The sequence below is a fragment of the Equus przewalskii genome, chromosome 11 (assembly GCF_037783145.1).
Source record: "Equus przewalskii isolate Varuska chromosome 11, EquPr2, whole genome shotgun sequence".
NCBI lineage: Eukaryota > Metazoa > Chordata > Mammalia > Perissodactyla > Equidae > Equus > Equus przewalskii.
In genome coordinates, this window is record NC_091841.1 from 19,478,613 (window position 1) to 19,497,901 (window position 19,289).

Below are 19,289 nucleotides of genomic sequence, written 5' to 3' on the forward strand. Positions count from 1 at the left end.
GTGTAAGGACTATCTGGGTTCATGTTTGTCTTCTTGCCCAGAATGTGAGTGTTTCTGAGCACAGGGCCACGGCCCACGTGTGCCTCATGGTAATGTGTCTGTAGCACAATGCTCCACACCATGGGTACTGTGCTGAGTCAAAATTTAGAAAGAATAAACAAAGACCCAAAATAGGCAGCAGTCTCATTTAGATGAGGTTCCCTCCTCCTTGCTTCTATAGCTTCTACCCCAGGAGTCAAGCTACCTGGTTTTGAAACCCAAACTACTACTTATAAGCTGTGTGATTTGGGGCAAGTGACATTTCCTCTTTGAGCCTCAATTTCATCATTTGTAAAATGGGAATAATAATAGTATCTACCTCACAGAGTTGTTGTGAGGATTAAATAAGATAATAAAAATGAAGATAATAATAATAATAACAGGAAATGCTGACATAGCACTTACTATAAGTCAGGCGTTTTTCTGTTTTCTGTGTATTAAATCATTTACTCTTCATAAGAATTTTGATACAAGCAAAGTATCTAAAAAGTGGTTTCCACTAGTGGTAATCATTCAGTAAATGATAGCTATAGCTGTTATTAATTCACTCTCAGCTACTATTGCAGAAGAAAGCACAAGGTAAACTCATTTATTCTGGGGTGTGAATGACTGATAATAGCTACACATCACTGCATTATAGCTATTGAGAACTAAGTATTTGCATCAAATCGGATGATTTCTCATTTGTGGCATTTGAGACCGCAGTAGAATCTGGAAAGGAAGATATTTTATATTTCTTGGGGTGTTTTCTAAAGCTCGCAATTAAGCAGTCATGTGCCTTCCACGCACACTGGGGGAAAATACAGATTTGTCACCTGGAAAATGATTTGACAGACATTGCTTCTCTGCCTAACATTTGCTGTATGTTGATGATCAAGCAGAACTCAAATCTAGGCAAATGTTTCATAGAAACCTCAAGAGATCCAGCAGCATAGTCTGTTACTAGTTCAACTTTTAAGCTTTCTGAGAAGGATGGAAAAGAGAATGAGCTCATCCTGGCCGGGTGATAAAAGGTAAGTGCTCTCATCAGCCCTCGGATCATGGGCTACAAGAGAGTACGTGTTCCAGGCTGCTTAACATATCAACAGGAAAGTTATGAGAGTTTGGCCTACAGTTACTAAACTTTAATTTTGCCACAAAAGTTTGCTAGAAAAATAAAACCACTGTGTAAAGAGGGCTGGCAACCTCACACTGACAGCTGTGTATACCATGTCATTTGTCATTTTGCTGCAAACCAGAGAAAACATCATCATAGATGAGCACCAGTTCATGGACCAGCATTACGGAACTACACCAATCTGGTCCAATACCTGCTCCCTCATTTTGTGGAAGGGGATCCCGGGCCCAGGGAAGGGAAGTGACATTTTCAGGTGTGCAGCCTGTTGATCTTTCTACCTGGTTGGAGCTCTATCCTCCGGCACCCAGACAGAATATTCAAGTGATTTTCTTTTCCTAGGTGCGTCTCTCACCTGAGGGATTCTGTACACAGAAAGCAGCTCAGCCATGGGCTCAGACTCTGCGGAGGTCATCCCTCTGACCACTTCCAGGAGTAGTTGCTGGGGACTGCCGTTGACATTAGGCACAGGCCGGAGCTGGTTGGACAGCAGGGCCAGGGTGCCCCCCAGGGCCCAGATCCCTGAGACACAGGAATCATAGATTTGCAGTCCCATGGTGACATTGGGCAGGAAGGCTGGGTCCCCTTTTGCCTCGGCCACAGCAAAGAGAAGGCCCCGGGAATCCAGGAAAAAGTGGACTTTGAATGTTAGAGAGGGGAAAAGACAGGGGAGTTAGGATTAGTCAGTAGTATTCTAAAGAGCCACAAGACATAGCCCCAGAGAGCCTCTCCGTGGCGGGAGGGAAGGTAAGATAGGATTGAATTTAGATGTATGTTTGCTGAAGGATAGAAACCTTGAGGGGATTGGAGATTCTAGAGAAGATTCTAGAGAAGACACAAGTAGACAGACATGGAGAAAAGCTGGCAGCTTCTCTGAGGTAGACAAAGAGACACACATAGTGACACAAACACACATACACACACAGAGTTGTGGACATGCAGAGAGAGGCTGACAGCTATGTAAGCATATACATAGCATCGGGTCCACAAACTCAGGCAGACACCAGACAGAATGGATGTGACACATAAACAGGCAGACACGTGGACTTGGACCGATCACTCAGATGCAGAGACAGGCAGACACACAGAGGCAGGCATTCAAGTGGATGAGACAGGAAGACAGGTGACACAGACTATAGATGGTGGGACAGACACACATAGAGATGGGTGGCCATATACACAGGCAGACGGATGGGCACAGGCACAGGTAAACTCTTGCAAAGACAAATAACCACACACACAAGCAGAGAACTACACGTAGGTGCAAAAGATGCATGCTAGAATGCTTTTGACAGAGATTTAGGCGGGAAGAACTAAGACAGACATGTAGTGACACAGGGCCCTGGCTACATACCTCCTGGGTATCTCTCTGGATAGACCCTGCAAGCTCAGAGACTGAACTCTGTTTAGAAACCAGTTAAGCCTTGGAAATAGCTCAGATATGTGGATATGAGCTCGTGGGAGAGGGTTGCTGACAACGGTGGGCCTGGGACTGCCTTCCCTCTGGTCCCATGAACATGCTCATGGATACATCTTACCATAGCTCCCACTGCCATGATTCTGAAACTATTTCCAGGCTTAAAGCTACTGAGCTCTTCTTTCCTTCAAATTTAAGGAACGTTAGCATTGTGCAGAGGGGGGCATAAGGTCTAGAGAGAGAAAGTGGCTTGCTTTCACTTACTGAGTGACTCAGGAGAGCTGGGACTAGAACCAAGTCTCTAACACCCAGGTGCACAGAGCGAGGAGCTGACCCTGTCAAGGGTCTCACTGTCAGGGAGTCCTGGAGGATAGGTAATAGATCTGGGGCCCCCAGCTGCAGCAGTGATCAGGAAGGCCGCTCTCCTTCTTCCCTCTTTCTGCCCTTCCTCCCCAGGGATAAAGAGCCTAACCCACTGTTGGCACAAAGGCTGCTCCAGAGGCTGCTGGAACATGACTTCCAGCTGATCCAGCACTGTGTGTAAGGGGGTCACAGCCCCAGTGAGCACATCTCCTTTGGTGGAGAAGATGTCTGAGGGATCTGGACACTGTGCACATGGACGTTGCTGAGAGCAGGGCCACAAGGACAATTGGATAGGGCATGGGGGCTCTCCTTTCCTGTTGGTGTGAGGCTAGGGGTCCTCTGCTGTCAGACCTTCTGGGCATGGCTTCCTCCAGGAAGCTCTAGGCACAACTGCTGGGTGTTCAGGAGATCCCCCAAAAGAAGGAGAGCCAGTATGGCTGAGCTCCTAGCCTTTGCCCTATCTGACCATACCTTCAGAGTACTCGGGGGCAATGTGACTCCCTTCCGGCCCTGGCCACCAGCAGCCCCTATCCTTGCCTCTCATATCCTGACAACTACCAACTTTCCTTACTTCCTGGCTGAGGTACTGGGCGAGAGTGGGAGCAGGAGGTTGCCCTGCCCATCAATACCTCCTCTCTTCCAGGGACCCTGTTATGGGGGCCTGTGTTTATGAAGGAGTCAGACCTCCCTGCCCCGGGGCCTCCTAGGCCTGCTGACATCCCACAGTCTTCAAAGCCAGAATTAATCCAGTGATGCACAGGAGATGCCGGAGTTCTCCAGGGAGGGGCTGAAAAACAAACACAGCCTCGTCAGGTCTATGGCCTCAGGCCTCTCTCAGGTCTGTCCTGTGGATGGGTGCACTTGACACCATGGTCACAGCGAGGCACGGGCCAGAGGACAGCTGGCCTTAGCGTTCAGCTTCAATCTGTTTTTGTCCTGAATTCTGCCCCCAGCTCTGCTATGAATGCTCTGAGTGATCTTGGACAAGTCACCTCCTCTGACTTGGGCCTTAATTTTCTCTTTGGTGATGGGAAAATATCGAATTCATCATGTGGTTCTCAAACCCTATTTCAACAGCCAAACCCTTTCCTAACACATGAGAGAAGCTCAATAAAACCAGACAGGGGTGGAGATGCCCTCTGTGTGGTAGGGACAGGCAGTGGCCTTGAGTTTTGCCTGCTGGGCTCTGCCTTGACCCTCTCACTGGTTTCTTGGGTCTCTTCAAATAGTCCTGCACTGATAAGGACCACAGTTTGATGTCACGACACTGAATTGCCTCTAAGGCTCCTTTCAGGTCTGACTCTTAATTTTTAAATGAGTCTGATCAGGTGAGCATTGGAATAGTCAGAACTCTTTCTTTTTTTGTTTCTGAATAAAATTCGCCCTGAGATAACTTTTGTTGCCAATCTTCCTTTTTTTGCTTGAGGAAGATTCACCCTGAGCTAACATCTGTGCCAATCTTCCTCTATTCTGTGTGTGGATTGCAGCCACAGCATGGCTGCCAATGAGTGGTGTATGTCCACGCCTGGGAAACCAACCCGGGCTGCCAAAGTGGAGCACGCCAAACTTAACCACTAGGCCATGGGCCAGCCCCGCGGAATAGTCATAACTCTTTATCCAGGGGGGATTGGGGCTGAGGAAAGGGCATAGAGAGTCCAGACTCGGGCTAGAAGGAAAAGTTTTAGGCTTGTGGACTGTGCACCGGCAGAGACGAGGAACACTGAGTGGGCAGAACCATTAATACACTAAGAGCCAATGGAACTTTGTTTCATTATGGATTGTGCTGACCTTGGCTGAGAGAGGCTGGTTTCCAGGACAAACAGGCCATGGTTCCAGAGAGATCCAGGTGAGCACCTGAGGGCAGGTAAGAGGAGGGCTGGTGCAGGGTCCTCAGAAGGGCCATTTCAGGGGACAGTGACAGCTGTGTAGTGTACAAAGCATCCTTGAACCCAGTTGCCATTTGGTCCTCATGCGAGTCCACATAAAGCAGGAGTTATCATGCTCATTTTACAGACGGGAAGCTGAAGAGCAGAGGGACAGAGTGATTTGCTCCGGGTCACACAGGCAGTAAATGGAAGATATGGGCCTAGAACCTGAGTCACCTGGACCCTGCCCCACACCTGCAGGGAGGTACAGGTGGCCATGCAGAAGTGGGACAGGACATCATCTGCAAGAGTCACCTGCTGACTTGTCGGATGAAGCTCCTGATGCAGTTGTGCTGCCCGTGTGTTTGGAATATTTCCTCTTGGGGGCGGGTAGGAGGAGCTTGAGCCATGTCCTTTCCCCTGCAAGCTGTCTCCAGAGCACGCTGCACACCCTGCCCTGAGCTCCAGGAAAGCCCCAGGAGGCCCAGAGCACTATGTCTCTGGCCTGGTTGGCAGTTGAAGCCTAGGCTTCCCCTTGGTGATCCAACATCCCTCTTCCAGCCCATGGGAATGAGCCCATGTAGGTAGGAGGGTACCCTTAGTGTGGGCTCTCAAGAGACAGCTTAGATCATCGCCAGGATTCAAATCCTGACTCACTCACTCCTGGGTGTGTGAGCTGGGCAAGACATTCAGTCTCCATAGGTTTCACTTTCATCTCTTGAAATATGGGAGCGATTATTCCTTCCTTGCTCGCTTGGTTGTTGTAAAGCTTGAATGTGATAATTAGGGATTTTAAAGAGCCTTGTAAATTTTAAAGTGCTGTGAAAAATAAGAGATAGTTATGCCAGGATTGGAAACAACAGCATATGAGCATCAATAGCAGCTCTCAAGGGCGCTCCAGAGAGCAGCTTTGGCGAGAGGACTGGGAGGGGGGCAGGGACTGTGCACTGGCCAGCCTGAAGGGGGCGCCAGTGATTAGGAAAAATACAGGATTGCAGGTTAGGGTCCATGAATATACATCTGGTCTGCCACATGCTTTTTAAAATAAAGTTTTGTTGCAACGCAGCCACACTTACTTGTTTACGTAGTATTGCCTATGGCTACTTTCTCACTACAATGGCAGACGAGAGTAGTCCTGACAGAGACTGCTCAGCCTGCAAGGCCTAAAATATTTGCTATCTGGTTCTTTACAGAAAACGTTTATTGGATGCTGCTTTAAAACAAACCTTTGGGTTATAAGAAATTCAGGGAAGAGTGACATATGTTAGTTTTCTATTGCAAAGTAATAAATTACCATACAGTTAGCCGCATAAACGACACAAATTTATCTCGTAATTTCCATGTGACAAGAGTCAGGGTATGGGTTATCTGGGTCCTTTGCTCAGGGTGTCCCATGACTGAAATCAAGGCAGTGGGGGGGCATCAATCTCATCTGAGACTCAAAGTCCTCTTCCAAGCCCCATCAGGTTGTCAATACAATTTACTGCTCTGCCATTGTGCGATTGTGGTGCCCATTTCCTTCTTAGCTGCAGACCAGGGACTGGTCTTGAGCCCACCCTCAGGTCCTCGCCATGTGACCCCCTCATCTCACAACGAGGCAGCTTACTTCTTCAAGGCAAGCAAGGGAATGTCTGTGCTTCTTTGAATTTCTCTTTTGGGCTTTCTCCATTAGGTCAGGCCCACCTGGGATAATCTCCCTTTTGATGACTCAGAGTCAGCTGATTAGGGATCTTACTTATATCTTCAAAATCTGGAAACTTAATAATGGGAGTGTTATCTCATCATATTCACAGGTCCTGCCCTCATTCTAGGGGAGGACATTATACAAGGGCATATGTCATTGGAGATCATTTAAAAATTCTATCTACCACAGACCTTAGCAACCAATCAGACAAATCTAGAATATAGAGTATTTATAACACAGCCATCAGTGCCTTGGAGCAAATGAAAAGGAAGGGGAACTCTACTAGATTAAAAGAATGTAAAAATAAAATTTAACAATCAAACACATTGGTTGAACATAGGTTGAATTCTGATTAAAACTAATAAAATAAAATCCATTCTTGGATAAATAAACAAAATGTGAATGTAGACTAGATATTAAATTAGGTAATGGAGTCATTGGTCATTTTCTTAAGCGTGGTAATGGTATTATAATATGGTCATTTGAAAGAATATCCTTAAGATCCATAATGTTAAACAATGTCATTGAAGTACAAAAAACACTCAGAAAAAGTAATATCATATATGAATTTTCACAATCTTAACACACCTGAGTTACTAGCACCAGATCAAGAGTCAACACATCACCAATTCTGAAACCCTTCTGTGCTCATTCTGCTCATCACTCCCAATTCTAATAGCATTGATGGATTTGCTTGCCTTTGTCCTTTTTAGATCTGGAATCATACGGTACGTACTCATTTGTGTCTGATTCTCTTCATTTAAATTATGTTAGTGAGATTCATCCAGATCGTTACAGTAAACTATAATACTTTTGATGGAACAGTATTTTCTCTTCATAGACATATTTAATAAGCTATGAGAAAATTTTGCTAAATGGAAGATATTCTCAATTGTAATTTTTTTACATTGTACTGTATATATATTTCAGCCCCTGTATTTTCACATGTGCCTTTTTTGCCTCCTCTAGTTAGAGTATCTTTCTCTGACAAATTTTATAAGACAAAATCATAAAATTATGATTTTTTGGAATGTTTCATGAAATTTAAGTGATGATCACAGTATAGACAAATATCAAATCATTATGTTGTACACCTGACACTACATAATGTTACATGTCAATTATATCTCAATAAAAAATGTGCATACTGAAAAATGATTGACTTTGTTGGTTATTTCACTCCAGATCAGAATATAATTTTAACTAATTAAAATTAGGAGCTTCATCAAAAGCCTTGCCACAAGATAATATATTCTAAGCCACAATTATGTAGTTTCAGAACTACACCTTGTACAGTTTTTGCTGTTTATTTTGTTTAGCTTTTCCCTTCCTATGGAAGGAATAAATTTCAACGCCTTCCAGTTTGCAAGATTTGTTTTCATTACTTGGAACTTGCTAAAGCCTTCAAAATGAAGGTTTTTGTCCTCCATTCATTACATACTTTGATGAAAGATACAAGATTTCTAACAGATTTTAAATAAACATAATAAAAATTTTGAGAACATTTTAACAAATGAGTTCAATATTATCGTAAATCACCCAGGCTGATTTCAAAGGCTTTTCAAGGCTTACATACTTCTACAACACTATGGATAAGAAGCAGGAAAGAAAGAAGCTGCCATGCAGAGTTTTGTTTGTTTTTTAAAATTTTTTGGTATTCCATCCCATCTTGGTCAAAAAATGTTGTAACCCCATTTCTCTAATTGTGTCTGTATGGAAACATTTGTAAATATCAACAACTATGGCTTCTGTTGTGATGGAAAGACCATCATAACTTGTTTGGATGCAAATCTAAATTATGTGTACCACAACTGATTCCAAATATATGTCTGTTCCATGGGTTTCAAAATTCAATAAGGACATGATTGTTATTATGATGCCGTGCTTCACCTAAATTTGTTTTTGTATTATTACCACAAAAACAAGAAGTGTTGCCTTCATGGTTGATATTCTATGCTGAATTTACAGCAGCATTCCCAATAATGTCATCTTGTCACTGACAGAAAGAACTTTTGACAGCTTTACTCTGATGACTTAGGTGAAAAAATCAAATTATTGGAACAACAAATGATTTTCCAGTTGAAGCATTTAATGACACTGATATAAAACTGTCATCATTCCACTGTGCGTAAAACTGTTCTTTTCTATTGGAGCTGATGCATTACCAAGTACTGCTTTACTTTTTCTTCATGCACGAAAAATTAGAATTAAATAAATGTGCTCAATTACCTTTGATGTGAACGAAAAGTCATGCTGCACAGAATGAAATGTAAACAAACACACCTGCTATTTTAAATCATTACTGTCAGGCATAGTCTTTGAAAGCAAGCGTTATGCATCTTCAGCACATTCGCACCTTCTACTTTTCAAGTCCTCATGGACATCGCCGTGACTCCCTCAATGGATGATAAATGTGCTCAAACATCTTGTGCAAAATACATGTTCATCATCAACTTCCTGGAGTAACATGCCCTTCTGGTTTTTGATTTTATTAATACCAAAAGTGCTTATTGCAAAATATAAAAGTGATACCAAACAAAATATTGCTGTGGTTTTGCATCATTCAAAAATAGACCAAACCACTGTAGCAAAAGCTTTCAGACTACTCTTTATATGCTCCACAGCACTTCTTAGTCCCTTTGTTCTGCACATTTTTTGTTTATACCTAAGTGCCTGTCAAGGGACACCTGTGGCTTCATGTGCTTTGGCATGGGCTGCAATACAGCTGGCTGGTACAACTGTGGCTGCCAGAGGCAGCAGTGTCAAATATTTCTCTCACCATCACCCTAGATCAGAGAAATGAGCCCTCCCTACATCCTTATGTCTGAGTGATTCTTTATTCTTTTTTTTTTAAACAGGAGGTACCTTGTAAGCTATCCTTGGACAAGAGATTTCATTCTGGAAGTAATCAGGAAAAGAGAGACAAGATATGGCTGATGTCTTTCAGATTTAAATGTATGTCAAAGTGACAACTATGTTCACTCTATATGTGTCTCACACACTACTAGGTCTGACCATGGCAAAACTGGCAGTGCAAATGGAAGTCTACCAAAAATATCAAAAATAAATAAGTAAATTAATCATGAAAAAGTAAAAAATCTGGGACAAATGCCACATTGACTAGGATGCCAGGACAACAGGTGTAAATAGAGACTGTCCTGAGAAAACCATGAAGTTGTAAATGTGCTTTTCTTTCCTTTCTTGTAGTTTGGGTCTGCTGGCAACCATTATTTGTGGTTTAATTTCTCTGAAAATGTCTATTTAGCCTTCATTGCTGAATGATATTTTCACTGATATAGAATTCTAGGGTAATATTTGTTTTTAGCACTTTAACGATGTCGTTACCTTCAAAAATTTCTTTTGTTCCATTTTCTCTGTGCCTTCTTGTGTCCCCCCAATTACACATATGTTTGACCATTTGATATTTTACCAAATGTCTCAGACATTCAGTTAAAAAAAATTTCTTTTCCTCTCTCTGCTTCAGTTTGGATGATTTCTATTGACCTGTATTTGTGTTTATTTTGCTGTATCCAATCTGCTTCATTTCACATATTGTGTTGTTTAGTTCTAGAACTTGCATTCTGTTAGATTTTTTGTTTCTCTGATGAAGTTCCCCATCTGTTCATCCATTTTATTCTTTTATTCTAAATTCTTTAACATATTTTCAGCAGTTATTGTAAAATCATTGTCTCTAATTCTAATTATGCATCTGTTTGAATTTTTCTTTTGGTTTTGGCTTAAATTCATTGCTTTTTTTCATATCTAGTAATTTTTTTGTTGTGTGCTGTACTTTGTGGATAACGTATTGTAGATATTCTATAAGGTAGATTGCAAAAATAGCCACATTTCCTGTTTTTTTATTCTTCTGTTGATTCATAAAAGGTCTCAGTCTAAGGGCTCTTAACAATAAATTTAACTCAGTTTAAAGCTAAGTTCTTTACTCTTTCATTTAGAACTGTAAGGTATTTCCTGTTATAAATTTATAGGCCTTTTAAATTATTTTGCGTGTAAGAATTCTCTTTATTTGAATTTGTGGTTGACCTATCTTGGCATATTTGTATCTAATGCTAATAACATTCTACTAGTAGCTTTGGAGAAAATGAGGTTGGGAGAATTGGGGTATGAAGAGGATCAGCTTTGCATTGCAAGGTAAGTACCAGCAGAGATAGAGACAAGAAGCTCTTTTAGACAGAGAAAGAGATGATGCTTGCAAGGGATGCTCTATGGGGTTGAGATTTGGGGTACTTAGAGCCACCCAAATCTTCCCTAATGTTGCCATTCCAGATTGTTACCACAGCAAATCTAGCCTCTTCTGACTAATCCCAAATTCCAAATTGATTGTCAGCATCTTCTTTAATCCTTAAAGGAATTCTTTCAAGTAGGAAATATTAATCTTTTTTTGATTTGAGCAAACTGATGTTCTAAGAGGGTGAGATATTACCTGAGAAGGTAATACCATTTACAACTGTTTGCTATAGGTCCATCATTATGACTGCAGATGCTGGGAATGAGTTTATTGACAGCAGTAATTGTCACAAGTCAGGCACTCTGTTTAGGAGGAGGAGAAACAAAGGAATTGAAGATTCAGAATGTAGAGAATTTCCACTTGAAAGGCGGGTATTAAAGTCCTGGAGATATTGGGAACCATTTGGGAAGACATAAGTAGAAGACTAGCCTAAAGGAAGCACTCTTCCTCTACTATTTTAATCTGTACCAATGGGAAATTCCACTGGGCTTATGGTTCTTTTCATGAACTTCCTCATAAAGAGTTGGCAGGTAACCCACACCATAAAAGAAAAACTCCCCTTATTCTCCCATCAGTATGATTCTCAGCTATAACCCTCCATGCAGACTAAAAGTCAATATCAATGAGCAAAGAGATAAAAGGATATATATTATTATATATATTTACGTCTCTTACCTTATATATTTATATCTCTTATACACATATCTTATCTATATATGTATATATTTATTTATTGATTATAGGGAATTGGCTCACATAATTACGGAGGCTGAGAAGTCTCATGATTTCCTTCTTGTCCATTTCCCAAGTGCTAGCTAGTGAAAGCCACCTACTGTCCATTCTTGAGGGCAAGTACCAAATGGTTTTGATGCTTATCAGAGCGTGAAGATCTGGGGAGAAGATGGATCAGGATGAAGGACACTCACCTAAAGCGACATCCCTTGGGAATTGGAGTTTACTAATGACTTTTCTGAATGTAGTTTTTATATCTTTGTTCTTCAGACTGTAAATCAAAGGGTTCAGCATAGGGATGACTACTGTGTAAAATACAGGCATGGTCTTGTTTTCCTCTCGGATTTGTCTGAGTTACTTCTCTGGTACATGAAGGCAAGTGTCCCAAAGAATAGAACAACAGTGGTGAGGTGGGAGTTGCAGGTGGAGAAGGTCTTGGCTTGCCCACCAGCAGACATCACCCTCGGGGGGGCTCTGATGATGAACATGCAGAAGATCAGGATGATTATGACATTGGCCAGGAACATGAATTTGGCAAAAAAGAGGATGTCAATCTCACTTTGTGTCATGCTGTGGCAGGCGAGCTGTGGCAGGCATGCTCCAGCAGGGGTGGGGGATTACAGAAGAAGAAGAAGTTGATCTGATTGTCATCACAGAAGGAAAGGGTGAAGGTGCATGTGGTATTCAGGATGCCCCCTAATACCCTACAGACATAGGCGCTGGACAACAAGCTCCTGGAGGTCCTTGAAGTCATAGTCACCTTATAGTGCAGTGGATTGCTACTAGCGACAAAGCAGTCATAGGTCATCACTGACAGCAGGTAACATTCTGAGCCTGCAGAGATGGTGAAGAAAAAGAACTGGGCAGCCCATTGGCCATAGGAAATGACTGTCTTGCCTGTGGTCAGTGTGGCCAGGATCTGAGGGGCAACGATCAAGGCACAGCAGACACGCTGCAGGGCAAGATAGCTCAGGAAGAAATACATTGGGGTGTGGAATTGGGTGTCCACTTGGGTTAGAATAAACATCCCCATATTTAGCAGAAGGGTGACTAGATGTAAACTGGGAAACATTAGGAAGAGTAGAACCATCAGTTCAGGGTGATCTGTGAACTTTATCACCGTGATGAGATTTCTTTTGCCTATAGACTCAGTGTAGCTGGGTAGCCTAAGGTGGGGAATGGAATTAGAGATTCTAAAATGAAGGCCTTTGTTTTCTTCAGAGTCAGATGTTAAGTGACTATCTCAGATATTTTCTGCTCAGAGAGAGAAGAAGATGTTTACCATCTTAAGAATCCACAACTGGCAGTTACTATGGAGAGCTTTTACTTTTCTCTGTGTGTCTCCTGAAACTAGACTTTGGGCCAGCGTTTCTTCAAGTTCACTTGCTTATTGTCTGGGGCTTTCTTAAAGGCCAGAGAACCTTAGAATATCAAACTGTAAGAGATCAATCTAGAGTCCTTTCTTCTAGAATATCTCCAATAAATTGTTACATAGCCTACGCGTACACTGGGACTGCCTCATATGCCAGAGAGAATTCTCTTTGAAAAGAGAATTTGATTTATCCAGTTGCCTTTTTTTAAGGCCAGGACAAAATAAAAAAATTGAAGATATGTAGCCAACCTACACATTAACTGTCTGCTCTGTCCAAAGAGACAGGTATGTGATACAACACACAGGTTTCATGCCTTCAGCGGGGCTGTGGATGGAGCTGGCATTGTGACATCTCTTCTAGATCTTTCCTTACTGTTTTCGTAACTCAGTTTGGAAATTTCCAGTACAGAAATCCTGAATTTGCACTCAAATCTATTTTTCTGCTCTATGACTCAATATCTCCTTCTTTCAAGGCTGCCGTTATCATCCTTGTTTAGCCACAGGGTCTTTTTTTTGCTTTTTTCTACAGAAATGGAAATTTAGAGATATGGAGTCCGTGTTTTAGGAGAGGCTTAACTAGGTGTTCTCCAAGGATTCTTTTCTTGCTACATCTATCTCTGAATGATAGGATTATAAATTTAAGTTTCTTTGAGGCTCTTAAAAGACTAATCTGAATGCCTCAATATTTGAACGAAATAACCAGTATATTCAGATTTCTAAATAATCATACGCTTTGTAGACTTACAGCAATAACTAGGTAGGATTGTGCTTAGTAGGATCTGTACTATCATGACTGGCCAATTATAGCATCTTTTTTTTCCAGAGTGGTCATAAGTTTTCAGTCCAGCCATTGGACATGTCCCATGACACTTGCATAACTTCGTTCACAACCTGAGAACAGATACCATCATGCTCTAATTGACCTTTTTGCCTAGAGGGATGCATTCATCTGGCAGCTCTCTCCTGGATGGTGGCAACAAACTTGCATCTATTCAAGACATTGATTGCACCAATGGAAAAACCTAACAATAGCAAAACCCTTGAAACTCTGAACTGTTAGCTGTTGTCTGTTAGTTTGTGTGTCCACATGGCTGTGTGATTTCTGTCATTTGAATGTAGCATTATGTCAGGTGAGCATATGAGTGACTGATTTCTCTCTTTCTCCAGTATTTAGGGGGTCACTGTGCACACAGCCCTCAGGATGGTCTCCGTGAGGGCTGAAACCCTGAAAATGGTGGCTCACAAGCTCCACTCTACACTTGGTGAAAATGCCCACAACCCTCACCAGAGACTCCAGACTTTATAGACACACAGAACCCTGGAGCTGGAAGGGACCTTGCGATGTGGTTCTGCAATTTTCTAGCTCTGCTTCTCAGGGGCCCCAGCCTTCTTGGAGATGCCTCAAGGGTCACAGCAGCGGGAAGTAAAGGAGGGGCTGAGCCGGCGGGGAGCTGCCAACTCAGCCCCAGCTTCAAACAAAGCAGCAATTCTTTTAGCTCTTGTAAACAACCAGGTGCTTCATTTCATTTTGTTTGCAAAGGGGGTTCTAACGTTAAAAAGAGATTTGAATGCACTTGGTCTACTCCATTCTCTTCACTTGGCAGAAGAGGAAATTGAAGCCCAGAGAAGAAGTAACTTTAATCCAGTGTGCCAGAAAATACTCCTCGCGAATTTATCTCAGTGGGGCCTCAACCCTAGTGTCCTATTTGGTGCCTCAGGAAAGGCCACGGAGTCATGAAGGAACAACCAGCACTAATAAGTCCAGATGGAGCCACATGGTTGGGAGGATTTGTACCACATAGCCGGGACACTCAGAGGCCAGGCCACAGCAGTTCCCAACTTGTCACCTACCTCAATGCATCTCTGCCTGTAACATCCATTTCCACATTATCTTCTCAAAAGCTTCTCATTGCCCTGTCTCTCTGACCTCACCAGTTGAGACAACCTCCTCAGAGAGACCTGGGCCCATTCTCAGTCACACTCTGAACACTTGGTTACTCAACAGTGTGAGTGTCAAGGGAGTAATAATATCTTAATGCCAGCTATTGTTCCCTGCCCTTGACATATTTGTTACTAATTACTGTAATCATCAGCAAGATATGTACTCTTATGTCCATGTTATATAAGATAGAATTGCAGCTTTGAGAAGATAACTTGTTCTAAAGGTCACACAGATTAAATGGCATTTGAAAATTTGGAAAGCACATTTAATAGTCTCTGGAATATATCTGATCTGCCAACGTAGTCACAGGATTTACATTAGCTCATAGGGAAAGAGCTGGTCCTTGTGCTCCTGTGAGCGATTTCTGTGAAGCACTGCTGAGGTTTCTTTGTTTTCTGAGCAGGCCAAAGAAGATTATTGCTTTGGTGATCTGAAAACCAGAGAAAATGCAATTACCTCATCTTCTTCGGCGCAATTTTATGTATATGCTGGAACGCACCTTTGAATACAGTCCTAGCAGGTAGCAGGGCCAGCCTGGGCGCCCTGTTTTATAGACCATTGCTGGTGAAATTCATAGTTTGCAACCTACAGGTCCTCCAGGTGGCGAATTCTTTTGCCTTCTTGCTCTGACAACCCAGTTAGGATCTCTTGTTTCCGAATCATTGAGTTTTCTGATCCAATTGAATCTTTTGCTGGTTTTAACATCTTGTAGGTATCATCTAAGATAATGCTTGTGTATGAAGATGATAATGATAAATGAAAGACAGACCCTTTCTTTTTCTCTGATTCACTGTGATGATTTACTTGCCTTCAGTGGGGACTGTGTGAGCCCAGACTTGCTTGAAAATCACAAAATGAGGAGGACAGGGTTTCAGATTTCTGGAAGAAGCCAGCTCCCTTCAGTTAGAGCTGACTGCAGGGGTATTATATGCTCCTCTCTCTCCATCTAGCTAAGAGAGCAGTGGTTCTGGGGATTAAAAGGCTCAGGAGGGCAAGTGGCAGACCCTGAATGACATCATTTCCCATGTTCCTCTGTATGCTCTTTAGGGAATTAACAATGTCACCTTGCTGCCACTTCCTCCAAGGCTGGAAAGAAACTGAGCGAGAATCCAGATCTACTTTGACAACTTACAGATGAGGAAACAGATCCAGAGCGGTTGCGTGTCTCACCTGAGGTCACATAGCTTCTCAGCTGCCAGCTGAGATTGTGTAGGATGATCAGAAGTGTTGGTGGAGGGTGGTTGTGGTCAGGAGGAGGAGACTGGGACTATCACACTATGGTGTGTTTCATCAGGCTGATTTCACCTATTAGCCTGTTTTGCTCAAGGATTCTGCTTCCTTCTAGACCCGGTTCAGATCTCATCACTCTGGGGAGCCTGACTGAACCCTCCAGCTCCATCCATGTTGCTGCAAATGGCACGATTTTGTCTTTTTTTTATACCTGAGAGGTATTCCATTGTATAGATATACATACCATATCTTCTTTATCCATTCATCTGTAGATGGGAACTCGGGTTGATTCCAAGTCCTGGCTCTTGTGAATAATGTTGTGATGAACATATGGGTGCATATTTCTTTTTGAATTATTGATCTCTTGTTTTGTGGATAAATTCCCAGTAATGGAATAGCTGGATCATTTGGTATTTCAATTTTTTTTTTTTTTGGTGAGTAAGATTGACCCTGAGCTAACATCTGTTGCCAATCTTCCTGTTTTTCCTTGAGGAAGATTGTCCCTGAGCTAACTTCTGTGCCAGTCTTCCTTTAGTTTGTATGTGGGAGGCCTCCACAGCATGGCTTGATGAGCAGTGTGTAGGTCCACACCTGGGATCCAAACCCACGAACCCAGGCCTGCTGAAGCAGAGCACGTGAACTTAACTACTATGCCACCAGGCTGGCCCCTGGTATTTCTATTTTTAATTTTTTTGATAATTATTTTATTGAGATCAACTTGTTATTTCTTGTCTTGTTAATTATAGTTATTCTTATGTGTGTGAGGTGATATCTCATTATAGTTTTGATTTGCATTTCCCTAACAATTAGTGACGTTGAACATCTTTTCATGTGCCAGTTCGCCATCTGCATAGCTTCTTTGGAAAAATGTCTGCTCATACCTTCTGCCCATTTTTGATCAGGTTGTTCATTTTATTGTTATTGAATTGTATGAGTTATTCACATACTTTGGAAATTAACCCCTTTTCGGATATATGATTTGCAAATATTTTCTCCTAGTTTATGAGTTGTCTTTTTGTTTTGTTGATGGCTTCCTTTGCTTTGCAGAAGGTTTTTAGTCTGATGTAGTACCATTTGTTTATTTTCTCTTTTGTTTCCCTTGCCTGAATAGACATGGTATTGGAAAAGATACTAGTAAGGCCAATGTCAAAGAGTGTAGTGCCTATATTTTCTTCTAGGAGTTTTATAGTTTCAGGTCTTACATTGAAATCTTTAATCCATTTTGAGTTAATTTTTGTGTATTGTGTAAGATAATGTTCTCCTTTCATTCTTTTGCGTGTGGCTGTTCAGTTTTCCCAACACCAGTTATTGAAGGGACTTTCCTTTCTCCATTGTATGTTCTTGACTCCTATGTCACAGATTAGCTGTTTATAGGTGTGTGGTTTTATTTCTGGGTTCTCAGTTTTGTTCCATTGATCTATGTGTCTGCTTTTGTGCCAACACCATGCTGTTTTGCTTACTATAGGCTTGTAGTATATTTTGAAGTCAGAGAGAGTGATACCTCCAACTTTGTTCGTTTTTCTCAAGGTTGCTTTGGCTATTCAGAGTCTTTTGTTGTTCCGTATAAATCTTAGTGTTCTTTCTTTTATTTCCATGAAGAATGTCATTCAGATTCTGATTGGGGTTGCATTGAATCTCTAGATGGCTTTAGGTAATATGAACATTTTAACTATGTTTATTTTTCCAATCCATTAGCATGGAATAGCTTTCTGTTTCCTTATGTCTTCTTTTATTTCTTTCAATAATGTCTTATAGTTTTCAGTGTATACATCTTTCACCTCCTTGGTTAAATTTATCCATAGACATTTTATTCTTTTGTTGTGACCATAAGTAGAATCGTATTCTCAACTTTTCTTTCTGCTAGTTCGTTATTAGTATATGGAAATGCAACTGATTTTTGTATGTTAATTTTGTACCCTGCAACTTAACTGTATTCACTTATTATTTCTAATAGTTTTTATGGTGGATTCTTTAGGGTTTTTTATATATAGAATCATGTAATCCACAAATAGAGTTTCACTTCTTCTTTTCCAATTTGGATCCCTTTTATTTCTTTTTCTTGCCTAATTGCTCTTGCCAAAACTTCTAACACTATGTTGAATAAGAGTGGAGAGTGGGCATCCTTGTCTGTTCTTGTTCTCAGAGAAATAGCTTTCAGTTTTTCATTGAGTATGATGTTGGCTGTAGGTTTGTCATATATGGCCTCTATCATGTTGAGGCACTGTCCTTCTATACTCATTTTATTGAAAGTTTTTTCTTTATCATAAATGGATGTAGGATCTTGTGAAATGCTTTTTTTACATCTATTGAGATGACCATGTAATTTTTATTGTTCTTTTTGTTAATGTGGTGTATCACATTGATAGATTTGTGGATGTTGAACCATCCTTGAATCCCTGGAATAAATTCCACTTGATCATGGTGTATGAGATTTTAATGTGTTGCTATGTTTGGTTTGCCAATGCTTTGTTGTGGATTTTTGCACCTATGTTCATCAGTGATACCAGCCTGTAATTTTCCTTTTTTGTGCTGTCCTTGTCTGGGTTTGGTATCAGGGTAATGTTGGCCTCATAATATGAGTTAGGAAGTGATTCATCTTCTTCAACTTTTTGGAAGAGTTTAGGAAGGATATATATTAAATCTTCTTTGAACGTTTGGTAGAATTCTCCAGAGAAGGCATCTGGTTGGGGACTTCTGTTTTTTTAGGAGGTTTTTGATTACCATTTCAATCTCTTTACTTGTGACTGCTCTATTCAGATTCTCTGTTTCTTCTTGATTCAGTTTTGGGAGGTTGTATGATTCTGTGTATTTATCCATTTCTTCTAGGTTATCCAATTTGTTAGTGTATAACTTTTCATAGTATCCTTTTATAATCTAGCTTATTTCGCCTAACATAATACCCTTAAGTTCCACCCGTGTTGTTGCAAATCGGACAATTTTGTATTTTCTTATGAGCTGAGTGGTATTCCCTATTGTATATACACATACCACATATTCTTTATCTATTCATCCATATAAGGGCATTTGGATTGCTTCCACATCTTGGCTATTGTGAACAAGCTGCAAATATTGTGAACATAGGGGTGCATAAATCTCTTTGGATGAATACTCAGTAGTGGGATAGCAGGATCATATGGAATTTCCATTTTTAATTTTTTGAGAACTCTCCATGCTGTTTTCCATAGTGGCTGTACCAGTTTGCTTTCCCACCAGCAGTATACGAGAATTCTTTTTTCTCCCCATCCTCTTCAACATTTGCTGTTTTTTGTCTTGGTAACTATAGTC

General features: G+C 41.3%; 1 pseudogene; it reads right to left on the bottom strand.

Moving 5' to 3' along the window:
• Nucleotides 1-1,251: 1,251 nt before the first annotated feature.
• LOC103542893 (olfactory receptor 9I1-like) lies at nucleotides 1,252-12,493 on the bottom strand (annotated as a pseudogene).
• Between the last annotated feature and the right edge of the window lie 6,796 nt (nucleotides 12,494-19,289).